General features: G+C 36.7%; 1 pseudogene; it reads left to right on the top strand.

Moving 5' to 3' along the window:
- Positions 1-1530: 1530 nt before the first annotated feature.
- Positions 1531-2886, top strand: LOC146999867 (uncharacterized protein NKAPD1-like; annotated as a pseudogene).
- The last annotated feature ends 5509 nt before the right edge of the window (positions 2887-8395 follow it).

Genomic DNA, 8395 nt, shown 5'->3' with positions numbered 1-8395 from the left:
AATATTATTTTACATTTCTCACATTCTTGATATGTAGACTTTGTGTTTTGATTTTTATTTAGTGGGAGAAGTTTCTTTTCTGGTCCAGTCTAACTGGTGTTCTATAAGTGCCTTTGGCTTTGGCATCCATATGGTGGGTAAACCAAGCCAGGCAGCTGTTGGGGGTCAGTGCTTAGAGCTGCTGACCTGGGTGGATCCAGATTCCTGGGTAGATTCAGGGGCTGCTGCCAAAGACAGACAGGGATAAGAAGAGGTTACTCAGCAGACTTTTTTTCTGAGAGAACAAAGCTTAATTTACTGGTGCTGGCAATTTCTGGCCAACAGACAAGCTATGAAATCTTTTAACTCTTTGGGGCTGAGGAGGAAGAGGAGGAGAGAGAGGAAATTTACACAGACACACACTCACAGTGAATGCCTGAAGCAAAAGGCAGAGCCTGATAATTTCATATACAAACATACGTACATACATAACACATACATACACACACATACATGCATACATGCATATATACACACATATATAAATGTATACAGACCTACAGACAGACATACAAATACTCACACATAGAATAGTTAGAGCAGAGCTCCAAAACCAGCACTAAGTATTCCACACATACATATAACTGAATTGGTGGATAGATGGAACAATGTTCCAATTACCTTTTGCACAAACTTTACACATACACACATAGTTGATGGATGGGACAGACATGCTCCAGCCACAACACACCATGTTTTTTTTTCTTCCATATCTTATATATTCTAGCAAAATCTTTCAAGCATTATACAATTACAATGTGATTACATTTTAGTTTTCTTCTAGTAAGTGATTATGAAAAAACAGTGTGTTTCCCAACACCTTTACAAGTAAGAACATTACACAGTACAGGTAAAAGAAACCAAATCATTCTATTAAACCCACATACATTTGTTATAGATTATTAAAGTTATGGATGAAACAAAAGGTAGAATCCAATAACTTTATACACACAAATATGCACACATACATTCATGTATATATAGTCCTACAGACAGACATATACATATTCACACAAGGAAGCAAGCTAGGTTTCTCAGCCAGTTTCTCTTACTGGCAGGTAGCAATTTGTGGTTACAAAGAAAAAAGTAATTATTTTATTATGTATCTTTAAAGGAAATCTTATAAAAATCTGAAAAGAATCACAAGTGTAATCGGTCTATAAAATCAGGCATATATATCTTAAATCCTCAAAATTGTATCTTCTCATCAGCCATTTTGAATAAACCATAACAGGAAGCAAGAGCAAAATGAGTATAAGAAATCAATTATAACAAGTCCAGCCTCAGTGAGAGTCAGATCAGCTAGTGCTGCCATTGTCCTTGTTGCCTAACCAAAGGGTCCCCTAGCTTAATTAATAAGAGTGAGCCTTTCTGAACTTCATATTGTCGTGTAAGGTTTTTTTATATCAGAGCCAGTAATAAAAATATCTGGTAGAAGCCACTGCCTTTTCTCCCACCCAGCCATGCGAGGCTGTGGCACAGGATTAAAGAATGTCATGGGTTCCACTGGGGGAAGGCCTCCTGAGGATTGTCATCCAGCATACAGATGCTCACAATAAGATACAGGAGGAGTCTGATATGTGGAATTTCAGAGAACTAGAGAAGCAGGAGGAGGATGCTTACCAGGGGACCAGAAGGAACAGAGTACCCAGGAGGTCAAGTCAGATGAGAAGTGATGGTTTTAATGAAGAAAGTCAGAGACTACTGGAGGTCAAAGAATGAGATTTCCGGAGTCCTAGAAGATGATTTTCTTAAGGCAAAAATCGGGAACAAGAAGTTATATGATGATGAATCCAAAATATCAGACAGATGGGGTCACAGTGGTTATAAAGAGTTGTATCCTGAAGAATTTGAAACAGACAGTAGTGATCAGCAAGACTTTACCAATGGGGAAGAAATACATCTCCCCTGGTAAAAACATTTGTGCCTGAATCCCAAAAATATAAAGAGTCAAAGACATTCCATAAGAAGAAGCAGAATAAAGGTCTCTCTCTCTCTCTCTCTCTCCCTCTCTCTCACACACACACACACACACACAGACATACACACACAGACACAGACACAGACACACACACTCACACTAAATGGCTGAAACAAAAGGCAGAGTCTGATAACTTCATATACATACATAAGTACATACATACATACATACATACATACATACATACATACATGCATACATACACACATACATGAATGTATACAGACCTACAGACAGACATACATATACTCACACATAGAATGGTTAGAGCAGAGCTCCAAAACCAGCACTAAGTATTCCACACATACATATAACTGAATTGGTGGATAGATGGATACCTGTACTGAGGTATATAAAGTTTGCATAACCAAGGTGCCTCTCCTTATAATGATGGTCAACTAGACCATCTTCTGAACTCTCTCACTCTCTCTCTCTCTCTCTCTCTCTCTCTCTCTCTCTCACACACACACACACACACACACACACACACATGAATAAATAAAAAAAAGAAGAAAAACAAAAAGGAATCTATGAACACAACAGCAGATTCCTCAAGTGTGTTCTCAGAGGAAACTTGAGCTTCTAATACCAGCAAAAGGAAGTAACCACACGAGCAAAAAAAAAAAATCGAGGAATTACCTTTGAGGGAAAAGTGATACTTCTCAGTCAGATGATTCCATATCTAGCATCTAGCAGTTCTGAGGAACTCGAGGAAAGTGACACTAAAAAAAATCAAAAGGAAAAAGAAAGACAAGAGTGTCCATGTTCCCATGCTTGACCCTGAGGTACAGGAGAGGACAAGCAAGTGCAGGAAATGGAAGGTGGCTACTGATGCCAGGTCTGCTGAGATCTCAGAGGATGACTAAGTGGGAGAGCTGCCATCCTCCTTGCCACTGATTCTTAAAGAGGGATGCAGGTGACTCCTGGAGCACAAAGGTCTGACATCAGTCAGAGTTGTCCTGCCACCGATACCTTTTTTCCTATTTTGGCTTGTTAATATCCACCCGACCCCACCCCCACCTTTTTCTTCTAATTCTATTCATGGATTTTAGATTTTCCCTGAAACCAATTGAATCAATTCCCCAATGAAACACACTTCTCAGGGACATACCCACTTGCCAGTTTTTCTTTCTGTTTGATTTTCAAGAGCATATTATTTCCCCATGCTATATACTGTGATCTTGATAGAAATCAAAATACCACTGGAAAGTGGCTGGTAGAGCAGTTGGCTTTTCATTAAGAGGAAAGATGAAGTGACATTTTCAGGGCTTTTGTTTTTGAAGTTGTCACTGGTACTGAGTGAAATTCTTGAAAACTCAAGACTGTGGGTCATGGTTCTGCCACTAATTGATTGCATTCAAGAGCAGATTAACTAACCTCTCTAGCCTTATTTTTTGGGCTTGTAATACAAAGATACTTCATGAGTAGCATGATAGACACCAACATTAGAATAAAACAATGCTGACATCCCACGAAGTGGCATTTTATAGTTCTAACTAAATTTGTGCTCTTTATGGAACATATTTCTAATAAAGTACTTGTTCTTAAAATACAAGAAAAATCTCAATCTAGCTTTACTAACAACTTTATTTTTCTAAATGTTTTCTGAGGTTGGTAGTCATTGGACACAATCTATATCTTCTCTAGGATGTTGATAGAAATAATTAATCATGGTATCACAGCAGCAATGCCTCTAAAAGATCAAGCATTAGTACAGGGCCTGAGATACTGGTCAGTGAGGGACTGGAAGCCTCCTTAAAGTTTTCATATAACTCTTAGATTAATAGGGCTCTGAGGTTAGCAATCAGAGCAAAACTCCTGAACAGCACAAAGTTCTCAAGACACATATTGATTGGGATGTGCCACATGAGGGGACCTATGGGTTACCTATGGTAACCCATGGGCTGCATTCCATTAGTTCTAAGGCAATTTGTCATTCCTCCTGCATGGCCCTTGGCAAATAAGCTTCTTGCATGTGTATAGCTCCTCTTTCTTTTGGCTAGAAGAAGAGGAGAGAAGAGAAGGGGAAGGGGAAGGGGAAGGGGAAGAAGGGGAAGAAGGGGAAGAAGGGGAAGGGGAAGGGGAAGAAGGGGAAGAAGGGGAAGAAGGGGAAGGGGAAGGGGAAGGGGAAGGAAAGGAAAGGAAAGGAAAGGAAAGGAAAGGAAAGGAAAGGAAAGGAAAGAAAAGAAAAGAAAAGAAAAGAAAAGAAAAGAAAAGAAAAGAAAAGAAAAGAAAAGAAAAGAAAAGAAAAGAAAAGAGAAAAGAATACATGCCATCTATAAAAGGTTACCCATGCCTCCAGTAGATAACCCTATATTAATATACTTGTTGGCAACACTAAATGGACTCACTGAGTTTATTTAAAAAAGAGAAATAACATGAAATTTAGAAGTAATAGTGGTTGGGGTCACAGGGGAAGAATTGAGAAATGCAAATTGTAGGTGGATTTAAACAAACACATTATATGCATGTATAAATTTTCAACCTATTTTCAAAACAAGAAAAGATAATTTAAAAATAAATTCCCAAGACATGGCCTCTTCCAGTAACTTCTTAATATTTAAGTTTAGAACATAACAAGCTCTTTCCGTGATTCCAAATAACAAAAGATGAAAACAATAAAATTTGGTTAATGAGATTTGTAAAATTTTTGAGGTAATGTAACTGTTAATGAAAATAGTTGATTGGTCACTATAAAAACGTACCAAACTAGAGCTGCACAGAGTAGCACATCCCTGTAATCCCAGCACTCAGGAGGTAGAGGCCAGAGAGAGGTGGACTCTGTAAGTCTAAGGCCTGCCCAGACTGATAGAGAGTGTTAGAATAGCCCAAGGTACATAATAGAAAAGAACTGGCTCAAAAAATGAGGAGTACCAAGCCTCTCCTCATTATTTGGAAACTTTTCATTTAAATATATTGTTACATATAGTCGCAATAGGTGACCATTAATAAAAACAAAAAACAAAACAAAAAAACCCAGTCCACTCAAACCATAATAAGAAAATACACATTTTATTAAGAGCTACAGTATTTAGTACTAATTACTAAGAATCATAACCATGAGATTTAGTGAACTAAGAAAAATCTAACTGCCCATAAAGAAACCCACTGGAAAGTATTCCCTTACTGTTGTATATAGTAAGTGTGCTAATATTTCTTGGCAGCAGAAGCAAGATATTAATACTTATAATCATTCAGTAAATTTACCTACAAAAATTTCTTGACTAATTTTCTTTTCATTATATGTAATCTTGTGAATATAAAATAAATAACAGACCAAAAATTACAGTGACAATCTGGTGCCCAAAAAGGATGTGCTGTACACTAAGTCCCCAACTTATTTCCAATTTCTATTTTAATGATCTGTGATATTTAACAGTGAAATTTATACTCAAAGTATTTAAACAATAGGTTTATAATCTTCCTTGATACTGATGCATATGGAACAGCTTTATATTCCGTAAACTTCACTTAGAGTCAGTGGAATTATTTTTTGACGCAATATATTTTTTTGCCTATATATACACCTACAAGTATTTTTTCATATTAATGAAGTATGTAAGAGGAAAACATTTTAATTGATATTATAGTAAATTCCTCTTTTAGTAATATCGTTTACTATTATGAAACATACCAACTTTCTGAAAATGTGTTGGCTATTTTGGTGGTCACATTTCAGATACATAATCTGACTATAATAGGAGGCTTATTCTACATGTGTTATTCTACAAAGTTTAAATTTTCTGCCTATTTGGGATGGTAATGGAGGTTGAATTCAAGGCATTGCACATAGCAAATATTCTACCCCTAATTTAGATGACCAGTCTCTTTGAATTTTTTTTTCTTGCTAATTGTCTTGCTAAATAGCCTAGGAAAGGACTGGCCTTGCTAGGGAGGACTTGAATTTGGGGTCTTCCTGCTTCAGCCTCCTCAATAGCTGTCTGTATTACACCTGTATTATTAAGATTTGTTTGTTTGGTTTTTTTGGGTGTGTGTTGTGTGTTCTGGTGTTTTGACTGTATGTGTGTGTGTCAGTGCACCACTTGAGTGCAGTGTACAGGGAGACAGTGGTAAGCAATTATGTGAATAGCAGGAATTAAATCCAGGTCCACTGCAAGAGCAACAGGTACTCTTACCTGCTGATGGATGTCTTTAGCCCCACAATTTTACAGTATAAAAAATAATAACTGTATGTTATATCTTGTATGAAATATGTTTACCTTTCAGTCATAGACTGGCTGCTGTGTTATTTTACCTGACAGAAAATTTTTGAAAGTCTAAAGAAGATGATGCAATTGACAATAAAACATTAGTATAGTGTGTGGAGAAACTGCAAGCAATAAATGGTAAGAATAAAAATAGTAGAGAAGCCTAATTGGTAAAAAAAAAAAAAAAAAAAAAAATATCTGTGAAAACTGCTAACCTGTCAGTAAAATCCTTACAATACAAGTACAAAAATCTGTATGATGACCTATTCCAATCGTTGGCTGATGTGCTTATGAGTACAATTCAGAAGAGGATGCAGGTTAATCCTTGAAACTTGATGGCCAGTTTGCCAGGGTTAGTTGCCATGCCACAGGTCCCAGTGAGAGACTCTGTCTCAAAACACACAGTAGACATCTCCTAAGGAATGATACCAGAGTTTTGCTTCTGGTCCCCATACTTATGTACACACCAGTGTACACACATGCACCTTTATAAAGTGAACATATACGAATATTATCCATAACATGATATCCATAAATAACATGATACTGAAAATAACTACTGAAAATGGCAGTTAGGTACTAAAATACAATTAAGTTTCTTGACATACAAGACACTCAAAAAAAAAAAGCTCCACCAACCACAAAAAAGGTAAATAAAATATACAAGCAAAAGACATTAAGACAAAATCTTCAAAGAAAACAATACCAAACAAAAAGTCTGCAAGAATTCTGTAGCTCATTTTGTGTTGGCAAACTACTACTTCAGGGCCTAACCTGGTGCGTGATTTATATCCCCAGTTAGACTCAGTTGGAGAAAAATATTTTTTTTCATTGAAATCATGTATTAATTAAAGACAGGAGTGGGAGTCTGTGTCTACTTCTCCTTCAGTGCTGAGAGCCTGTCTGGCTGAATTGAACCTATGTAGGCATACAGTAATATTTTTAATTGAAAAAAAACAGTTTCTTACTGTCTTATACTACAGGGATTAAAGAAATCAGAAAAAAAAAAACAAAAAAAACAAATATAGGCTGTTTTAAGTAGGTCTCAATATTGTGTTAATTTTGAAAATGTGTGTCCAAGTATTACAAAGATTAACTAAATGAAGAAAATTAATAATTTTAAAATCCAAAGTAGGAAAACAAAACAAGTGTGCATGTGTGCCTATGTGGGTATGTGTGTGTTCATTTTCATGTATGGCAGTGTATGTCCATGCAAACACTCCTCACCTTAATTTTCAGATAGTCTTTCACTAAACCTTCAGATTACTGATTTGGTAAAAGTGGACTGGTTAACAAGCTCTGAGATTCCTTCTCTTACCACTACCTAACTCCTGACTTTCTATAGGTGTAGTGGGGATCTGAAATCAAGTTCTTATATTATAGAGCAAGCCTTTTATCCCCTGGAGCTCTTTTTATCCATGGCCTTCCCTAGTCCCCAGAAACTATCAGCTTTCAATTTGTAATTTTTTAATTTTTTTCTCCATTTTTAATTTTTAGCATTTTTTATGAATCGTCTATGGTTTTTATTTTCCTTTTATAATGTTGAAAAGCTCAACTCTACACAGTATGACTCAGTAGTTTATCAATATTTTGGGTAGACGATAAATAGTAGAAATTTTATAATGGTTTTTCTTTTTTTTTTTAAAAAAAGGCTAGTTTACCTTATTTCGTGTATATGAGTACACTGTAGCTGTACAGATGGTTGTGATCCCTCACATACGCATGGGGTTGCTGGGAATTGAACTCAGGACCTTCAGAAGACCAGTCAGTGCTCTTACCCGCTGAGCCATTCCACCAGCCCCAGAATGGTTTTTATACGCTAGGTAAGGTAAGAAAATAGGGGGAAGCATGCAAACTCGTAAACATCTGTTGGTCTTTTAAAATTTTTTAAACGGACAACAGCGATGTGCTTGCTATATCCCGGGCTCAGAGCTGTGGTCTAAAACTGGTAACTGCTATCTCGGGTGTAATGGGGGCATGGACTTGCAATATGAGGCCTCTGCAGATAGCTGCCCTAACAACTCACTCCATTCACGAATTTTTATGTGCTATTCAATTAATTTTTATCTGCTTTGTTCGTACTTATTAAGTACTGTCTCCATTTCTGACTCTGAAGCCCAGTACCACACTGCGCCCACCCCTCAACCAGCCAGTCTCTTGGTTCAAT

The sequence above is a fragment of the Mus caroli genome, unplaced genomic scaffold, assembly GCF_978045245.1.
Source record: "Mus caroli unplaced genomic scaffold, Mus_caroli_1 scaffold_34, whole genome shotgun sequence".
Lineage (NCBI taxonomy): Eukaryota > Metazoa > Chordata > Mammalia > Rodentia > Muridae > Mus > Mus caroli.
Note: the sequence above shows the minus strand (reverse complement) of the source record. Positions and strands in the feature narration are given on the sequence as shown.